This window comes from Tursiops truncatus, chromosome 19, assembly GCF_011762595.2.
Source record: "Tursiops truncatus isolate mTurTru1 chromosome 19, mTurTru1.mat.Y, whole genome shotgun sequence".
NCBI classification, from domain to species: domain Eukaryota; kingdom Metazoa; phylum Chordata; class Mammalia; order Artiodactyla; family Delphinidae; genus Tursiops; species Tursiops truncatus.
In genome coordinates this window covers 33333324-33354235 of record NC_047052.1, presented here as the reverse complement: position 1 = coordinate 33354235, position 20912 = coordinate 33333324, and the positions used below count along the sequence as shown (strand labels likewise).

Genomic DNA, 20912 nt, shown 5'->3' with positions numbered 1-20912 from the left:
CGGGAGAGAGGGCCTGCCGCGCGCGCAGAGAGCGGCCGGCTGCGCGTGGCGGCCCCTGGCGGCTGGAGGTAGCGCTGCAGCCTGCGGCCCGGGGGCGGAGTCCGGCCCGGGGGCGGGGCCAGGGTGGGATCCACCACTCTGAAACTCTCTTTTCTCCGTCACTCTCCCTTCCTTCATCTTCATGTCTCTCTCTTCCTTGCCTCCCTTGATGCCTTCCCTCCCTCCCTCCCTCCTCCTCGCCCCCTCCTTCCTTTTTCATCACCCTTCCTCCTTTCCTGAATCCTCCCTTTTATCCCACTTTCCCTAGCTTCTATCTTCCCTTTAACATTATTTGTTGAACCCTGTACTGGATGCCAGATCCAGCAAATCCAGCACCTTGGTAACTGAAGGATTGTAACTTAAAAAACAACAACAACAGAAAACTTATGTGATGATATGTAAAGGCCTCCAAGACCTTAATTAAAACAACATCAACAAAGTATGGAGCAGAGTGTATTTGGTAAGATGCATGTATGGAAATAAATGTTGTCATCTGGATTAAAAGGCTGTGATGGATACACAAGAACTGTTAACAGTGGTTTTCTCAGGTGAATAGGACTGGAGGTGGAATGGATTGGTTTAGTTTTATGCTTCTCTGTACGGTTTGAAAAGTTTCTCATGTGCATGTTTAATTTTTTTGAAATAAAAAGAAAGAAAATTTAGAAATTAGATTGAAAAAAATGATGAAAATATATCTGGATCCACACCAAGTGGGGGTCCAGACTAACACTATTGCTCTGTAGATGGATGTCTACTCCTCAATCCTGTTTTAAGCCCTTCTTCTCATTCACTTTTATCCTTAGATGCTGAGCCTTACTGGTGAGATGAATTATTCACATTTTTGCTCACCGGCATTTACCTGAATAAAATGTTAAGGTGTGTTTAAGATAGCACATCCAGGGATTATGGCTGCAGGGAAACAAAATGATGTTGATATTTTTCTACATGACAACCTTGTAAGGTAGGAAGGGCAGAAATATTCTTATTCCCATTTTACAGATGAGGAAATGGATACCCAGAGAAATTAAGTAAGTTGCCAGTTAGTGGTAGAGCCAGGCTTCAAATCCAGGTTTTCTGAATCTGAATCATAAGCTTGTGAACCTGATGAAGGAGGTCTTGATTGTCTCTACCTTTAGAGTTACAGTGCCCTGTTTGTTTTCAGATAAACCTATAATCACAGCTTGCTCTCAAGAAAGGAGCTGACATTAATCATTTATACTTGAGTAAGAGTTTGGACCTCGGGATTACTTCTCCCAGGAAGATCTGTAGCTTTAACTTGAACTGCAGTGGTGAAATGGTACACTTGTAATTCAGAGCCCTATGGTTGGATAATGACAGAAATCCAGTTTGAATTATTTCAAGTAAATAAAAAAGATGTATTGGGTCACATGTCCAGGAAGGACAGGAGTAAAGGTCGCCTGAAGAAAGATGGGAACCAGGGATTTGATGCTGTGACGTCTCTCTCTCTTTCTTTGTGTCATCCCTTGGGCTCCATTTTTTTGGGCTCCAGTTTTTTCCCCCTACATGGCTGAAAACACTGTTACCAGCAGCTGTATCCTGACTAATTGGGAAACGGGTCTCTTTCTTTCCTATCAGCTTCACCCAGGAAAATATTTCAGGGGAGGGCTCTGACTGGCTTGGCTTGGGTCACATGTTTTATAGGCAAGGGAACGGGAGATTGATCCAGCTTGGATACCAAGTGATCCAGCTTGGATACCAAGTCCACCCCTAAGGCCAAGAGGAGTTAAGAGTCTATGACTGGCAGTCCCCACCAGACCCCAGTGATTAGTCAGTGAAGATGAGGTTCCTTTAGAGGAGGGGAGCTGCTTTTCCACAAAGGCTAAGAGTTTGTGTCTGTTAGCTCCCTGTAACACGCCTCTCTGGCATCTGTGAGGTGGATGTCAGAGTGGAGCAAGAGAGGTGTTGGCGAAGGGAACCTCTGTTGCTCTGAAATCAAGCCACCAAAGCCCCCTAAGTATAGAGCAAAGCTTGGTTTCAGCTTTTCAACTACTGGCTGTAACTGTTTTTGCTTTAAGGAGAACTGCTATGCCAGCTCCCCCTATGGGTCTGGCCTCACTCCAGGCTGAACCTGTGAGTTTTCCGGCCTTCTCCTCATCACCCAGTATGCTCCCCCAGGGCAGGGTTTGGTCTGGGGAGCACAGGACCTTTGTGTCCGTAGCACCCAGCACAGTGACCACTACTCTGCAAAGGCCCCTCAGAACTAGCTCACTGTGTGTGTGTGTGTGTGTGTGTGTGTGTGTGTGTGTGTGTGTGTGTCTTCCCTCTGAGCGCCCTGTGATGGAGGGAAAGGGTCCAGTTAACTCATTTACATTAGGGAGTTAGTAATTTCCCTAATTACTAATGAGTTAGTAATTTCTCAACAGAGATCTTACCTAGGTCCCAAAGTATTCCCAGCAGTGTAAGAACCTGAAGCAGAGAACACTTCACAGAAAAAAGTTCCTGGGAGATAGAAACCTCAACTCATCTACTTTTTTATTCCCAGCCCAAGGATAGTGCCTGGCGCCTAAAAGGCACCAGAAAATTCTAGTTGAAGTGAACGTTGTAGAGTCAGGCAGAGTCTAAAATGACCCCTCAAAATTCCTGCCTCCTGGTGTCACTTCCTCCAATTGACCGTGGGCTGGCCTAGAGACTTACTTCTGACCACAGAATATGGCAAAAGTGATGAGATGTCACTTCTGTGATCTGGTTCCAGAAGATTGTGGCTTTCGTCTTGTTAGCCAACTGTGTTGTCTTCTTGGCTTGCACGCTTCGGGGAAGCAAGCTGCCCTTTTGGATAGGCTCACGTGCAAGGAATGGAGGGCATCCTCTAACCAACACCCCCAAGAGCTGAGGCTGTCAGTCCAGCTGTCCTTGAGCCATTGGTCCTGCCAACAACCACCCGAGCTTCAAAGTGAATCCTTCCTCAGTGGAGCATTCAGATGAGACCTCTGCCCTGGCTCACACCTTGATTACAGACTTGGAGAGACCCCAAAGCAGAAGACCCAGGGAAACTATGCTCAGACTCATGACCCACAGGAACTGTAAGATAATAAACGTATGTTTACTTAAACCACCAAGTCTTAGTGTAATTTGTTATATGGTATTTGTATAAAAAGTTTATACAGGGCTTCCCTGATGGCGCAGTGGTTGAGAGCCTGCCTGCCGATGCAGGGGATGCAGGTTCGTGCCCCGGTCCAGGAAGATCCCACATGCCGCGGAGCGGCTGTTCCCGTGAGCCATGGCCACTAAGCCTGCGCGTCTGGAGCCTGTGCTCCGCAACGGGAGAGGCCACAACAGTGAGAGGCTCACGTACCGCAAAAAAAAAAAAAAAAAAAAAAAGTTTATACAAATAAGCTTTCTGAGCCTCTTACATATGTCAATAAGAAGGACTGAAATGACAGAAACTGAGCAATTGCCTGTGCAGGGGACTTGGCTGGAGTGTTGCCCACGCTGCCATCCCCTTTTAACCTCTTAGGTGGGTGAGAAGAGCACTCTTATCCCTGTCCCACAGGTGAGGAAACTGAGGTCTGGAGAGGTCAGGTGGTTTATGCAAGGTCGCACAGCTTGCCTGTCTGGGATCTGAATCCTTGTCTGCCCACCTCCGAACCCCACATTCTCACCATTAGTTCACACTGCTCTTCAAAAAGAGGGTCAGATAATCTCCAAAGTCCCTTCCTGCATGTTTGGAGTAGCGTTAGATGAAAACAAATTCCAGAAGAAGATGCATATACTCACATAAACGTGTAGAAATGGATGTTTGTGCCTTGAAAAGGATCAGAAGGTAAGTTGAAGAACGGAAATAGTTTTGCTGTTATGGAACAAGGGGAAGTTGACCAATAAAAGATGACTGCTTGGGTTTCCCTGGTGGTGCAGTGGTTGAGAGTCTGCCTGCCGATGCAGGGGATGCGGGTTCGTGCCCCGGTCCGGGAAGATCCCACATACCGCGGAGCGGCTGGGCCTGTGAGCCATGGCCGCTGAGCCTGTGCGTCTGGAGCCTGTGCCCCGCAACGGGAGAGGCCACAGCAGTGAGAGGCCCGCGCACCGCAAAAAAAAAAAAAAGATGACTGCTTGACTTGATGGACCAGCTCTCTAATGGCCAAACTTCAGTTGTCTTTTTTTTTTTAGTATTTATTTATTTTTTTGGCTGCGTCGGGTCTTAGTTGTGGTATGTGGGCTCTTTCCTTGTGGCGCGAGGGCTTCTGTCTAGTTGTGGCAAACCGGCTCTGGAGCGCGCGGGCTTAGTTGCCCCGCGGCATGTGGGAATCTTAGTTCCCCGACCAGGGATTGAACCCGAGTCCCCTGCATTGGAAGGGGGATGCTTAACCACTGGACCACCAGGGAAGTCCCCAAACTTCAGGTTTTATGAGACCTGTGTAGGGGTCTGGTTCTGACCTGGGCTGCAAGGGGAGGCTCCTTGCCAGCAGCTGGTCACCCCTCATAAGGAGAGGGAGCTTCTCTGTCGTGCATCCTTATTGGTGGAAAAGGAGGAGCACAGTGGGAGAGGACAAGGCTGGCTCTGTACCTTGCTTAGTCCCACCCAGCACCTTCCTACATCTGTGGGCCTCTGTCAGTTCCCTTGCAGCCTGGTTTGCCGCACCTCCGTCGTGGAGGCTGAATGGATGCTTTCTCTTTCCAAGGTGGACTGGCCTGATGCATTTCACCAGATTCCTAGAACACAGCCCCTGATGCTTTGGGCATGAATAACTGCTGTGACGCCTGTTGAGCATCTGCTGTGCACTCACCAGCCTGGACCCTTCCTCAGTGTCCTCCCTGCAACACCCAGAGGAGGAGATAGCGTGTCCATCTTACAGAGGCAGCATCAGGACCAGACAGGAGCCACCTATGTTACACAGCTAGAGGGTGGAAGTCAGAATCAAAACACCGAGAGTGAGACCTGGTGTAGAGTAAGTGCTCAGTAAATGTCAGCTGCTAGCATTAATTTTTTAAAGTAAATTTATTTATTTATTTACTTTTGGCTGCATTGGGTCTTCATTGCTGCGTGCGGGCTTTCTCTAGTTGCGGCTAGTGGTGGCTACTCCGTCGCGGTGTGCGGGCTTCTCATTGCGGTGGCTTCTCTTGTTGCGGAGCACGGGCTCTAGGCGTGCGGGCTCCAGTAGTTGTGGCCCACAGGCTCAGTAGTTGTGGCTCGCGGGCTCTAGAGTGCAGGCTTCAGTAGTTGTGGCGCACGGGCTCCGTTGCTCTGTGGCCTGTGGGATCTTCCTGGACCAGGGCTCGAACCCATGTCCCCTGCATTGGCACTGCGCCACGAGGGAAGTGCTAATTTTAAAATATTCTATGATCCTTTAAAAACGTGATTCAGATAATGTCACTCTCCTGCTCAAAACTGTCTCGTGCCTCTTCATCTTTCTCAGAGTCAAAGCCAAACCCTTACCTTGGCTTTCAGGGCGTGATCTGGCCTCATTATCTCTCCAGCCCCACTTCTTGCCCCTGTCACCGTGGCTGGGCCACACCGGCCTCCTCACTTGTTCTGACACACCCAGGACCACAGCCTCTGCTCTTCCCTGTGCCTGGAATACTCTCCCCTCAGCTCCTGGCCTGGCTCCTGCCCTCGGGCCATCCTGGGCTCCAGAGTGACTGCCTCAGCAGCACTTCTGACTCCTCAGCCCCCGTGGCTTTGCTTCTCTTCATGGAGTTACGTGTCAGTTACCCGTCTGCGTGCGTCTTTGTCCACTCTCTCCACTGGACTCCCAGCTCCTTGGGGACAGGGACTGGGTCTGTCTCCCTTACACTGTGTCCTCTGCACCTAGCACAGTGCCAGGCTCAGCGCAGGCCCTCAAATATTTGTTGGATGAAGGAATGAATAATTACCACTGTTTTGTGAGATGATTCCGCCCTCTCTGTCCTCTCCGAGGGTCTTTTAGTTGGGGACAGGAGGTAACTGGTGGCCTCTGGGAGAATCTGAGAATGAGGAGGGGGAGAAGGGGCACTGGGGAAGGCTGGCCACTGGGGGGTGTGGCATTCCCAGGAAATGGCCTCTGACCGGCTCTCTCAGGCCCAGGCCTCTCTGCAGCTGCCCAGTGGGCCTGAGGCCGGGGCAGGCCAGGCCCTGAGCAGACTCATTACCTTGAGGTGTGCCAGGCTCCCACCACAGCTGGGCCTTCTTTCTGACCTTGGCGCCTCTGTGGAGAGGGCGCCCTGGGACACAGCTGATGTCCCGGACACCTGACCCTGGGATAGAGTGTGGTCTCCCTTGGTTGGGACAGTTCTGGGAGAGCTGGTGGGGACCCTTTACAGGAATCCCCTTATAGCTGCCAGATGAAAAATGCTTACTGGGAGGCGACCCCCTGATCTAGACACACTGAAAGGCCTGAACATCAGGGGCTCCCACGACCTTCCCCTCTGCCCTGCTGTGTTCGCCAAAGCCCCCTAATGCAGCAGAGAGGCAGGACAAAGATCTCCCATCACCTGCTGTCCTCGGGCTACTACTTCTTCTCTAGTCTTCCTTTGTCTGAGCCTCAGTTTTCTCCTGTGAGGAATGGGCAGAACCTGCCCTGTGCATCCTGTGTTGTTGGCATGAGGGTCAGGGTAAGTGAAAAGGCTTCTTGCACAGTGAAAGCCTTCCCAAGTAAATATAATGGAGCAGGAAACTGCTGTTCTCCCAGATGCTCTGGGGGTGCCCTGCACTCTGTCCCCAGGGGTAAAGGGGGAGGTGGCATTTCCCGAGCCCAGACCCCCAGCAGCTGGAGCATGTGCCCCAGTTTGGCAGCAGGGATGGGCCTACCTGGCACCAGCCTGTTTGTGCTGCTGGGAGAGCCCCAGAGGGGGCCGAGGCTGGGTCGATGAGCAGCTCTTTGGGGATGCAGCGGCCTGAGGTGATTCGCTGTGACAGGCTGTCGATGGTGCAGCTTCCAGGGCTGTTCATGAGGCCCCAGCCGCCTGCCTCTGTGTGAACAAAAGAGAGGTGGCAGATGACAGCTGTCCATGTAGATATCCTGGGCTGCCTCTGCCCTTGTGGCCCCGGAGCCGCTTGCTCAAGTGCAGTAAGTCCAAGCCACGGTGCCCATTGCAGACAACCGCAAAGTCATTTGGACTCAGATTCTGCCATGATAAAGATAAACCTGGAGCCCTCGATCAAATAGGAAACATGAGTTAATCTTTGCGAAGGGTGTAAGGTTTCTGTCCTGATTCACTTTTTTACATATGGATGTTCAGTTGTTCCAGGACCATTTGTTGAAAAGATTCTTTTCTCCATTATACTGCCTTTACTCCTGTCAGTAGATTATGTTTATAGGCAGCTATTTCTGTGTTATCAATTCTGTTCCACCGATCTATTTGTCTGTTCTTTCATCAACACCACACTGTCTTGATTACTGTGGCTTTATAGTAAGTCTTGAAGTTGAGTAGTGTGTCTTCCAACTATTTTTTAAAAAATATTTATTTATTTATTTTGGCTGTGTTGGGTCTTAGTTGCAGCACGTGGGATCTTTCGTGGCAGCGTTCGGGCTTCTCTCTAGTTGTGGCTTGCGGGTTTTCTCTCTCTCATTGTGACGTGCAGGCTCCAGGGCTCTGTAGTTTTGGCGTGCAGGCTCCAGGGCTCTGTAGTTGTGGAGTGCGGGTTCCAGAGCGTGTGGGCTCTGTAGTTTGCAGCATGCAGGCTCCCTAGTTGAAGCATGTGAGCTCAGTAGTTGTGGCGTGCGGGCTTAGTTGGCCCACAGCATGCGGGATCTTAGTTCCCTGACCAGGGATTGAACCTGCATCTCCTGCATTGGAAGGTGGATTCTGGTCCAGTAGTAACTGGACCACCAGGGAGGTCCCTGTGTGTTTTCCAACTTTGTTCTTCTTTAGTATTGTGTTGGCTACTCTGGGTCTTTTGCCTCTCCATATAAACTTTAGAATCAGTTTGTCAATATCCACAAAATAATTTGCTGCAATGTTGACTGGGATTGCACTGAATCTATACACCAAGTTGGGAACAACTGACATCTTGATAATATTGAGTCTTCCTATCTGTGAACATGGAATATCTCTCCATTTATTTAGTTCTTTTTTGATCCCTTTCATCAGAGTTTTGTAGTTTTCCTCATATGGGTCTTGTACATATTTTGCTAGATTTATACCTAAGTAGTTCATTTTTCTAGGGGTGGTGCTAGTATAAATGGTATTGTGTTTTAAATTTCAAATTCCACTTGTTCATTGATGGTATATAGGAAAAGGATTGCCTTTTATATATTGACCTTAATTCCTGCAACCTGCTACGATCACTTATTAGTTCCAGCTTTTTAAACAATTCTTTCAGATTTTCTACACAGATGATCATGTAATCTGTGAACAAAGACAATTTCTTCTTCCAAATCTGTATTTTCTTGTCTTGTCTTGTTGCATTGGTTAGAATTTCCAGTATAATGTTGAAAAGGAGTGGTGAGAAGGGACATCCTTGCCTCGTACCTGATCTTAGAGGGAAAGCTTCGAGTTTCTCACCATTAGGTATGATGTTAGCTGTAGATTTTTTTGGTAGCTGTTCTTTGGGTTTTTTTTGCAGTACTCGGGCCTCTCACTGTTGTGGCTTCTCCCGTTGCGGAGCACAGGCTCCAGATGTGCAGGCTCAGCAGCCATGGCTCACGGGCCTAGCCGCTCCGTGGCATGTGGGATCTTCCCGGACCGGGGCACGAACCCGTGTCCCCTGCATCGGCAGGCGGACTCTCAACCCCTGCGCACCAGGGAAGCCCCTTATAATGTTTTTGACTGGTGTTGGTATTGGGCTAATGCTGGCCTCATAGAACGAGTTAGGAAATATTCCCTCTGCTTCTATCCTCTAAAAGAGATAATAGAGAATTTGTATATTTTCTTTCTTAAATTTCTGGTAGATTTCAGCAGTGAACCCATTTGGGCCCGATGCTTTCTCTTTTGGAAGGTTATTAATTATTGATTCATTTTCTTTAATAGATATGGACCTATTCAGATGGTCTATTTCTCCTTTTGTGAGTTTGGCAAATTTCATCTTTCAAGCAATTGGTCCATTTCATCCAGGTTATCAGGCTTGTGGGCATACAGTTGTTCATTGTATTCCTTTATTATCCTTTTAATGCCTGTACAAGCTGTAACGATATCCCCTCTTTCATTCCTTTTTTGTTTTTTTAAATTAATTTTTATTGGAGTATAGTTGCTCTACAATGTTATGTTTCTACTGTACAGCAAAATGAATCAGCCATACATATTCATATTCCCCTCTCTTTTGGATTTCCTTCCCATTTAGGTCACCCCAGTGCATTAAGCAGAGTTCCCTGTGCTGTACAGTATGTTCTCATTAGTTGTCTATTTTATACATAGTATCAATAGTGTCTATGTGTCAATCCCGATCTCCCAATTCCTCCCACCCCCTCTTTCATTTCTGACACTAGTAATTTGTGTCTCTTTTTTTCTTAGCCTGACTAGAGGCTTATTGATTTTATTATTTTTTTTCAAAGAACTAGCTTTTGGTTTCATTGATTTTTCTCTATTGATTCCCTATTTAACCAATTTTTACACCTTGGAAACAAACACATTGAAATTTAGGTCGCTGATTATTTTTTTTTAATTTCTTTATTTTTTTATTTATTTACTTTTGGCTGCCTTGGGTCTTCATTGCTGCGTGCAGGTTTTCTCTAGAGGGGGCTACTCTTTGTTGCGGTGGCTTCTCTTATTGTGGAGCACAAGCTCTAGGCACACAGGCTTCAGTAGTTGTGGCTCGCGGGCTCTAGAGTGCAGGCTCGGTCATTGTGGCACATGGGCTTAGTTGCTCTACGGCATGTGGAATCTTCCCGGACCAGGGCTCGAACCCGTGTCCCCTGCATTGGCAGGCGGATTCTTAACCACTGCGCCACCAGGGAAGCCCCTAGGTCATTGATTATTAAAAAAGTAAATGTTAAAACTTTTAACTTAAAAGATAAGATACATTTGCAGTAAAGAGACACTGCTTTTATTTCTTACACACAAGAGCTCTGCTTAATATTTCATTTGAAATAAGAAGTTGCTAAAAATCTTTGAAAACCACTCAATGATATGATCTCCAGGGGTCCTCCCATGGCTCTGTGATTCAGTTAGATTAAATAATGTTGTGGTCAGATGTTTTTGTTTTAAAAATATTTCTTTTAGTAAACCGTAAAACCATACAGATTAGTCAAGTTTGGATATGTGGTTGGATAAAGTCACCTGGAACATGATATAGGGTAAGAGCACCGGACTAGAAATCAGAATGCCTGGTCTTCATCCTTGTATCGTAGCCTTCATGTGAAAGTCAGAATGCTTTTTTTTTGACGGTGTCAGAAACCCACCCCTAATGAGGTTGAGCTTTAGGTATGGCTCCATTCAGAAGCTCAAATGATGTCAAAAATTCATGCTTTCTCTATCTCTTGGCTCTGCACTGGTCCTATTCTCAGACAGGCTCTAATGGCCTCCAGCAGCTCCATGCTGACATCCTCAGAGATCCCAATTCAGAGAAAAGAGAATGCTCCTTCCCCCAGGGGTCCAGCAAAAAGTCATGGGGTTATCTGATTGAACTGAGTTAGATCATGTGTCCACTCTGAACCAGTTACCATGAAGGGGCGGAGTCGGGGGGGGAGGTGGCCCTGAGTGGTGGATTTGAATGACAAGCCAAGTCTAGATGTAAGTCCACCCTGGAACTTGGGTGGGAGGCAGGTGCCACCTAAACCATGTGGCCTAAGTTGAGATCCCCAAGAAAAATTAGGGAGCTGTTACCACAGGATTGGAGAATGGATGCTGGATAGGCAAAGCCATTTAGTAGAAACAAAAACAAACCAGTTTCTAAACTCAGTTTCTCTCCCTGCCTTGAGGGGACCACGGTTGTGAGGGTCCAGTGAGAGGAGGATGTGGACAACAGGGAGGACTGGTCCCTGTCCTGAGATGGATGCAGCCTGGAGGCAGGTTGCTGTGCGAACTCGGCTGGCAGGCAATACCTGGTTGAACAGAAGCATACGGTATTTAATGAACACAACAGGCTTCCCAAAATGTGAGCTCTTGGCTCTCATGAGGCTGGTCACCAATGAAGGGCTGGCAGAGAGACTCTTCCTGACTAATCACATTCTGATCGGCTTCGGTGACACTGCCCTGCTCATCCCAGAGGCGAATGTGCCCATTTGCTCAGGGAAATGCAACCAGGGAGGCTTTTTCTGCCTCTCTCTCTCCTGTGATCTTGTCTTTCAGAGGCCAGCGGGGATCAGACTTGGAATTGCTGACGTTGTCAGCCCCAGGACAAAATCTGTGAGGCTCAGCCAGGTCTATTTATGCCAAATTTGATAATGTCATTGGGTTATTCTCACTTGGAACCGCCGATGGTTTGTTATAATTGTTGTTTAATCCTCCGTGTAGGTGATTTGGAAGGTACTTATTGATGAATGCTCGTCTCTTTCTAGTTTCTGAGGCAGAAAAAGGAAAAACAAATTTTCCCTTTATTCAGGAGGAAAAAGCTTGGAAGGGGGAAATGCAGCCTTCTCCTTTGTTCCTGCCTCTTGAGCTTTCACTTGGGGAAAAATGCCCTCCTCAAAGCCCTCCCATATGTCCCCATTAGGAGGGAATAGCCCCCTCATCTATGTGTCCTTGACATTGACTTAGCATGAGCCGCCATGTTTCCCAGCTTCCACTCTGCCTCACTCTCCATCCACTCTCCCCATGACAGCCAGAGTGACCTTACAAACACAGATTAGCTTAGACCATAACCTCACCCTGTTCATAACCCTTCGGTGGCCTTCCCTCACACTCAGATAAAACCTGAACTTTGGGGGAATTCCTGGCGGTCCGGTGGTTAGGACTCTGAGCTTCCACTGGAGCATGGGGCACGGGTTTGATTCCCCGGTTGGGGAACTAAGATCTTGCATGCCACGCAGCACAGCCAAGAAAATAAAAAATAAAATAAAATAAAACCTGAGCTTTTTAAAAATCGAAGTCTAGTTGATTTACAATGTTGTGGCAATCTCTGCTGTGCAGCAAAGTGACTCAGTTATACACGTATAGACATTCTTTTTTTATATTCTTTTCCATTATGGTTTATCACAGGATATTGGATATAGTTCCCTGTTCTATACGGTAGGACCTTGTTGTTTATCCCTTCTAAATGTAATCGTTTGCATCTACCAACCCCAAACTCCAGTCCATCCCTCTCCCTCCCGCCCGCCTTGGCAACCACAAGCCTGTTCTCTGTATCTATGAGTCTGTTTCTGTTTTGTAGATAGGTTCATTTATGCCATAGTTTAGATTCCACATATAAGTGATATCATTTGGTATTTGTCTTTCTCTTTCTGACTTACTTCACTTGGTATGATAATCTCTAGGTGCATCCATGTTGCTGCAAATGGCATTATTTTGTGCTTTTTTATGGCTGAGTAGTATTCCAGTGTATATATGTACCACATCTTCTTTATCCATTCATCCGTCAATGGACATTTAGGTTGTTTCCGTGTTTTGGCTATTGTGAATAGTGCTGCTATGAACATAGGGGTGCATGTATCTTTGAATTATAAAAACCTGAGCTTTTGTCCTGGGCCCTCCTCTCTGACCCAGTCTTGTGCTGTAATCCATTTTGACCCATTGTACTCCAGATATAATATCCCTAATTTTCTTTTCTTTTTTTTTGTTTTGCGGTACGTGGGCCTCTCACTGCTGTGGCCTCTTCCATTGCGGAGCACAGGCTCCGGACGCGCAGGCTCAGCAGCCATGGCTCACAGGCCCAGCTGCTCCGCGGCATGTGGGATCTTCCCGGACCGGGGCACGAACCCGTGTCCCCTGCATCGGCAGGTGGACTCTCAACCACTGCGCCACCAGGGAAGCCCAAGATCCCTAATTTTAGTCTTAAACATGCCACATGCTTCTAAATGCATGGCCTTCATACATGCTGTTCTCTTATTCTGGAAAGCTGTTCCCACATTCTTCATACAGCGGGTTCCTTGTTATCATTCTCAGAAAGGTAACCCCTTAAACCCTGCTGACATGAGCCTCTTTTATCAATAGTTTCTTTCCTACCACTCTGTGCATTTCCTGTTTCCTTTAAATACATCACATTTGCAACTGCATTTTCCTGTTTCCTTTAAATACATCACATTTGTAACTGCATATTTATTTATTATCAGTCTCCCCATTGGACAGAGAGCTTCATGAGGGCAAGAGCTGTCCTATTTTTCTTTTGTGTTTACTGCTATATCCCCTGCACCTGGCACTTAGCCTCTGCATAATACATTTTTGTTGCCCAAATGAGTAGAGAGCTGGGGTTCTCTCTTAGGGTGGGCAGGACTTCCTCTGTGTTCTTCCTTCTGGCTGCGGTGATTTTTTCTTCCAAGAGGGAACTAGGGATTGTGTCACACTTACTGCTATCTCCCTCAAGCCACTTCCCTGGTGTTTGGCTCACAGCGGGAGCCCAGTGGGGATTGCTGAATGAATTCACATTACCTGTGCTCTTCCCCCGCCCCCTCAACTGCATAGCCAGCAACTCTTGGAAGTGGCAAAGATAGCAACCTACAGGATGAGACTTCAGAGTTGCCAGGCCATTGCAAAATGTAAAACTCTCTCTTCCACTGGTGAGTTGTGGATCCTGAGATTCTGACACAACAGAGCCAGGACAAGCTCTAAGAATCATTGTCCAAGAGACAGCACACCTAGATGAGGTAGTGCCTGAACTAAGCCTAGTGATCTCCTTCAGGGGCAGGGATGAGTGCGGGGGTGGGGGGAGGGGGGGAATGCAGCAACAGCCCCTGAGCCCCTAGGCTCTCACTTTAACAGAATTCATTAAGCAAATAGTGATTGTGTTAGAGTCTGTGGGGCTCAGACAAGAACAAGACACAGCCCCTGAGCTCAGGAGGCTTAGACTTTAGTAGAACAGATACATGACTTACGCCTTTCTAGTTGTATGACCTTCGACCCATTACTTAACTTTTTCAAAGCCTCAGTTTCCTCATCTGTAGGACGGGGTAATAAATGTACCAACCACATTGGTGATAATTCAGTGAGTTGATGCACGGAAAGTGCTTAGGACAGGGCTGGGCTTAGTAAGGGTTGGCAGTAAGTATTATTATTTGCTATTCTGAGGCAGGGATGGGAGTCACTGGCAGCCCTCTAGTGTTAACCTCCTGTTTACCATTGTCTCCAGGCAGAGCTGCCCTCTGGTGGTAATTGTGCGGCATGACCATCTGTCCTGGGACCTTGCCTATTCTGCCTTCCTCCCAGCCCTGGTTCTCAGCCTGGGACCATTTAGCCATATGTGTGAGGAAACTATCATAAAAACCTTTAATAAGCAGTTCTAATTGAAGATATTCTCAGGAGTAAGGGTTCTGGGACTGGAAATATCTCAAGCTTGGGCAAGTGGGTGGGTGGTAGCAGAAAGAGGTGGTGCTCGCTGGGCTGCCTGTCAGTTTTGAGCAGCATGGAAGCAGAGGTGGGAGGAGTCGACATCTGGGAAAAAGAAGAACCAGGATTCAAAGAAGTTTGCCAGGCAGGGTTGATGGTATCCTGGTTCTGCAGCTACAGACTTGGGGTGGAGTCTTGTTCTGACCATTTAGTAGCTTAACGACCTTGGGCAAGTCACTTGACCTCTCTGAGTGCATTTTCATGGAATGGAAATAGCAGCGATATTACCCCTGATACGTTTGTAGAAAGCATCTAATGGGATAATGCCTGGGAAAAACCCTGTATGAACTATAAAAATATTACTGTAATCCATCAGTTCTAAGATGGGCTTTTTAAACATTTCCTATTTCTGAAATTGGAAGGAATTACAATCCGTGGTGTAACATAATTTAATTGGTGGCTTTTAGTTTTGCTTGGTGGTTCATAAAAACTGTGGGTATTGCAATCAGGGGCATCTCATGAACAGATATGATGAGATGGTAGTTGAAACAGTAGTCATTGTCTTTTCCTCCCCCACTGCTACCCTTGCCCAGGAGCTTTCAGAGAATAGAAGTGACACCTTTTTGTGTGTGCCCCCTCAGAGCCTGGCACAGTGTCTGGCACAAATCAGCACTCAATTAATGCTTTATACTCTGATAAGGGCAAGTGGCCAGCTCAAATGTTCGACCAGAAGGGCTTTTGACAAGCCAAACACAACCTTCTCACCTTCCAATTAACTTGGCGATTGAGGAGTGGTCCTTTGCGTGCTTTGTTTTTCTGGCCACCTAGCATCCATCAACCTTATTGCTGAGGGCTGCTGTGGTCCACCCTCACCCATTTAAATGAAATACAGAGGGAACACCTCCTCACCACCTTCTCATGTCCCTGCCCGCCCCCCCCCGACCTCCCCCCTCCCCCCCACCCCATGCCTAATATAATTAGCATAGCACATCACTCTGGCCTCAGTGATTGGTCCAGGGATAAACATATGACCCAATCAGAACCTTTGAGATACAATGAGACTTTTGTCGGTGTAGCTGCTGTCTGTGCCTCCACCATAGCCCCCTGGCATCTGCCATTTCCATGAACGCTGGCTGAACTTCCAACTGCCAGTGTTTGGGACTCTGCCTGAGGGCTCTCTCAGGCTGCTGGAGCCCACTGTGCTCATGCGCGCAGCAGGCCAAAGTACCAGAGTCAGTTCTACCAGGGACCGCCAGGGCTGGGATTCGGGTGAGGAGAGTGGCATGCCTCGGGTGTAAAATGTAAGGAGTCCTAGGCCCAGCCCTGGAGCAGCCCTCAACCGATGGCTGATGGGAGCTGGTAGATAAATGCTGCAATTCCCTTTTGGATGCATGCTCTACCCTGTTTCTCACAGCTCCTCAGTAAGATTAGGCTCTGGACGCCTGCAGAGATAACTAGCTCAGTAATACATCCTTTATTGGCTTCTTTTCTCTCCCTGGCTCACTTTCTCATTCCCCAACCAGCATTTCCTGTGATCACTTCCTAATAAATGACTCGTATTCAAATCCTTGTCTCGAGGTCTGCTTCTGGGGGAACCCAAACCAAGACACCTGTTGGTTATGGTTAAGGGATGATGCAGCTCTAGGAGATGCCGCAGCAGCTGTCTTGCCAGCCATGGGGTGCAGACCCTTCAAGAATGGAGCCGACATGGAGGTGAGCAGAACCGAGCTGGCAAGTGAGGTCATTTTTTTTTTTTTTTACATCTTTTTTGGAGTACAATTGCTTTACGATATTGTGTTAGTCTCTGCTGTACAACAAAGTGAATCAGCTATATGTATACATATGTCCCCATCTCCCCTCCCTCTTGAGCCTCCCTCCCACCCCCCCATCCCACCCCTCTAGGTGGTCACAAAGCACTGAGCTCATCTCCCTGTGCCATGCAGCAGCTTCCCACTAGCCATCCATTTTACATTTGGTACTGTATATATGTCCGTGCTACTCAAGTGAGGTGATTTTAATGAAGTTTTGCTATTAGGATCACACACCACAGTTCAGACACTTTATGAAATTCCCCATGAGATCTCTCTGTGCACCGGTATTTTCTCTCCTACAGCCAGCCACCTCCTTTCTTCTCTCTCTGCCTTCTCCAAAAATTCTATTGTCCAGAATGATTGATCTCCGTCTCGCAGCTTTTGCACCCACTCAACAAAATGAGTCTCTTTTGAGATTTACCATTCTGGAAGTTGCTCAAATGTGGGAGGGAATTGTCGAGGAAAAGTAAAAAGGAGTGCGTGAACGTTGGTAGGATGGGGTATGGTGTGTGTGTGTGGTATGTGCACATGTGTGTACTCTTCTTGTGTTTGTGCACATGTGTTTGTGCTTCTTGGCAGGATTCATCTCACAGGCTCCAAAGTCAGGAGTTACGGAACAGATTTGTCTACTGGGATATCACGTGAGAACCCCAAACCGGGGGCTCCCCCCCATCTCTTCCTGTCTCTTAGGAACCTTTTGTTTCTCTCATCTCTGCTGTTCTCAATTTTCTGTATCTTTCTCCTCCTCTCTGTCTTCTTCCTCTGTTCATCAGAGGACCATCGATCCACACGACCTAACAGACTGACCCCAGTTCAAATTCTCCACGGAGAATCTGACAGGCTGTGCTCAACTGTCAATATCTAGCTTCCCTTGGACCAGGTCCCACCTCTTGTCCAATCAGCTGTAGCCTTGGTGCTGGGGGCGAGGCCTTGGAGGTGGGTGGCCAATGAAATATCCCCAACAGCTCCACCCCTTTTAGGTGCCCGCTTCCTGAGCCTCAGGACAGTATCTGGGAGGGAAGACAATGATAATAAGAGTCAGTAGTGACTGAGTACTTCTTTAAATCAGGTACGGGACACATGTTACCTCTTTTTTTTTTTTTTTTTTTGTGGTACGCGGGCCTCTCACTGTTGTGGCCTCTCCCGTTGCGGAGCACAGGCTCCGGACGCGCAGGCTCAGCGGCCATGGCTCATGGGCGCTCCGCGGCACGCGGGATCCTCCCGGACCGGGGCATGAACCCGCGCCCCCCGCATCGGCAGGCGGACTCCCAACCACCGCGCCACCAGGGAAGCCCACTTCACCTCTTTCATAATGAAATTTTATCAGAGTATAACAAGTGCACGAATATAAAGCGTACAGCTCAATAGGTGTATTATTTCTTGCAATTCTTCTAGCAACTCCATGATTACGGGTGTGATGATTATTATCTTTAATGTACAGGTATGAAAACAGGCTCAGCAAAGTCCATTCACTCGCCTAGAGAGTGGATCTGGGATTTGAACCTAGGCAGTACAACTCTAAAATCGGAGTGCACGACCACTACTGTACACTGCGCATGTCACCAAGTCACCTTCGAGGATAAGCATGACCTGTGGTCCCGGGCAGTGACAGGAAGACAAACAGGTGACATTCATTTACAAAGCGTGTCAGGTGCTGGGTGGAAGAACTGCAGCCCAGCTTTCTCCTCTTGGCCATCCTTCCCCCTCTCCCCCTCGTGGCCACTTGGTACCTTCCTCTGCTTTTCCGGGCAGCACAGCCTCAGCTGGAGACAGCCTCTGGGAACCACCAAGAGGCTTTATGATGTGCAGATGGCGTTTCCGCCGACCCCTCTCTTTTCATGTCGGTGGCCTCTGGGAGCTGGGCCAGCCCAGATGTCCCTGATCTTGAGAAAGGCTCCCGTGGCAAGCCTGGCATAAGATGCCAGCGATGGGGGCCTCGGGCCAGCTCTGGCTGGGATCCTCTGGTGAGGGGCCTTGGCTGGATGCTTGTGAGGCAGACGATTCTGCGTCATTTGTGTCCAGCCCTGTGGATTAGGACGGTGCATCTGCAGAGCCAGGAATATCACTTCTGAGGCTACAGACAAACAGAGACACTGCACAGCTAGCTTTTCAAAGGGACTCTAGATTGATCTCTTTTTTCCATGCATGTTGTTTTATCTGACTCTCAAGCTATCTATGGGCACAGACTGCCTCTCCCATCAGAGGAGGTGCCCTCCTGTGACAGGAACAATCTCATCCCCATCAGTGATACACTGGGCCAAGATTAGGAGCCACGTGTCTCCTGCATCACACTTGGAGTTCTACAGTCCAGGGATAAATATGTCTCTGCCATCGCGGAAAATGAGAGTCTGCTCTCAGCTCTCAGACTAGGAGTTCCCCAAGTCAGGAAAATGTGACTCTCTCATCAGATTGGGCGTTTTCAAGGTTGAGAACTATGTATTTGTCTCTTCCATTAGGCTGAAAACTCCCCAGGGATGAAGTGAGTGTCTCCCGCATCGGACCAGGAGCTCCCTGAGAGTGGGGTGATGGCATTTCTTCATCTCTCTCTTCCAAGAGTGTTCAGACAAGAATCTGTCTGCAACGGATGTCTAGTGTCGGAGAAATGTCTGTGGACAATCCTAGTGGGCAGGCAGCTTTCATCCTGGACTCTGCAGGCCTGCCCTTAGCCAACCGCCTGGGAAGGGTGGGACAGCGTCAGCCAAAGTGGGTGCTGGAGATACATGGAGAAGAAGACCAACTGTGAGATTGATGGGCGTCCGGCCAGTGTCTGTCTTGCGACCTGCTGGAGAACCTAGCTTTTGGCTCAGGGCTTGCTCCTTGTCAGGAGCTCAGTGATGATGGCTGAATGATGAATGAATGAATGAATGAAGACCTGGTTTCTGCCCTTGAGATGCTCACCCTCTGCTAGGGAAGGAATGAAGCTCACTTTTCTTGCATACCTGTATGCACTGGACACAATTTCAGGCTCTTTAATGTATATCACCTTATTTAATCCTCAAAACCACCCTAGAGGAAAAGTTTTATTTTCTCCACTTTACAGATGAAGAACTTGGGGCTCAGAGACCTGTCCAAGGTCTCACAGCTGATAAATAAGGGAGTTGAGATTTGAACTGAGGTTCTTTGATTTCCAGACATAGGACCTCTTTGTGGAAAAATTACTGTCATTTAATTTCAGAGCTACCTAAGACAGGTGTGTATGAAGTGGCATGTGAAATGAGGGAGAGAAAGGCTTCAAAGAATGAGTGACATTGGATATGGGTTTTGAAGGATGAGTAGGAGTTCACCAGACAAAGAAGATGGGGAGGCATGGTTAGAAAAGGAGAGATGTTTTGTCTACTTGGAAGACTCCCATATGGGGTTTTTGGGCAGCTGCCCCCTCCCTCATGTGCTCTTCTGTGGCCCTGCCTTTCCGGGAGCTGGACTTCCTCCCTCTTTTCGAGAGGACACACAGCCTAGTCTTATGCTGCCACATCACTGCTGAGATGCCAGGAAGTCTCTGCTGTGAGCCTCCACCCTGGCGCCAGGGCCAGCTGGGCTTCTAGGAAGAAGGAAGGATGGTTGAGGGCCAGCTCTGATGAGAAGTTTCCTCTTGGGTCCTCTGCAAAGGGCAGGGCAGTGGAGGAGGAGCTGGGACCCAAGTCCTGCATCTGGTCAGAAGGAGGAGGTCAAGGAAGATGGGGATGGGCGAGTTGTCCCCCAGACCCGTGACCAGTGGTCCTCTCTTTGTGGTTTCAAAAACAGAGGGCAGTTTATTGCATCCCCCTGTGAGTGTGGCCATCCCTTAGATATCTTTTCTGGAGACAGGCAGGTGCTACATTCTCCTGGGTGGAAGTACAGAGTAGGTCTTCCATAGATTCTTGGTTGTTGATCAATGGTCAGACTTTGCGAATTCATCATTTTTCTAAAACTGGGTAGAATGAAGTGTAGCTCTTAGTTGAGTTCATCAGGGTCCAGTTAGAATCACAGCTTCAAGGAGGTCAGCAGGAAGGAGCGGATACCCTCTAGCTCTGCGCCTTTTAAATTATATGTGTGTTTTTGTCAGCAGGACCTTGAAACAAGCCTGGAGATTTTACCGGAAGCCTAATGTGTTGAACAGATAAAAGCAGGGAAGCAGGGACCCAGAGGACTGCCCGCTCAGCTTTCTCTTGACCCCACCTTGGCCCCCTGAGGAATGTTCATAGAACCCCATTCTTCCCCGCACCTGAATGTCTCTGGTGAACTCCAACTCTCAGGTTTTACTAGGATAACCGAGGCACTGAGAGAGGAATGATTTGTCTGAAGTTGCATCAGTAATGGGTATGCGGGGTGATAGCTCCCAAATTCCTGGACTGAAGGTCAGTGTGGATGGGGGTGTCTATTCAGCTGTACTACTGGCTGTGGTACCAGCTCCTCCAGGCTCCCCATCCGGGCCAGTGGAACACCCGTGACCAAGGCTTTGGTCTCTGGGCACTGCTACCCAACAGGATAAGAGAAATTCTGCCTGTGAGGGTAGGCCCTGTCCCTTTTGCAGGAGGGCCATCTGAGATCCCAAGAGGGCCAGCCTCTGGATTACGTGGATGGCAGCCAGGGTGTCAATGCAGCACTGGGTCAGAGTTGCCTTTGGTTCTGTTCCTCCAGATTTTCGTTTGTCCCAGGCTCAGTCAGCCAATGGAGACCCTCCCAAGGGCCCTGGCAGACAGCCATCTGCCCGGGCTTCGCCCAGCCAGGAGCTGTGTGAAGCAGGTTCCGATGTGGAAGCTGCCAGGGCGTTACTAACGGGCTGTCGGTTGCAAT

At 48.4% G+C, this 20912-nt stretch overlaps 1 long non-coding RNA gene across 1 annotated transcript; it reads left to right on the top strand.

Annotated features, from left to right (window-relative positions):
* Nucleotides 1-105: 105 nt before the first annotated feature.
* LOC141277121 (uncharacterized) lies at nt 106-19075 on the top strand. Its single transcript, XR_012327886.1, has 5 exons — nt 106-499; nt 15907-16041; nt 16719-16780; nt 17581-17763; nt 18596-19075. It is a non-coding gene; the product is annotated as an uncharacterized lncRNA (long non-coding RNA).
* Nucleotides 19076-20912: the final 1837 nt, after the last annotated feature.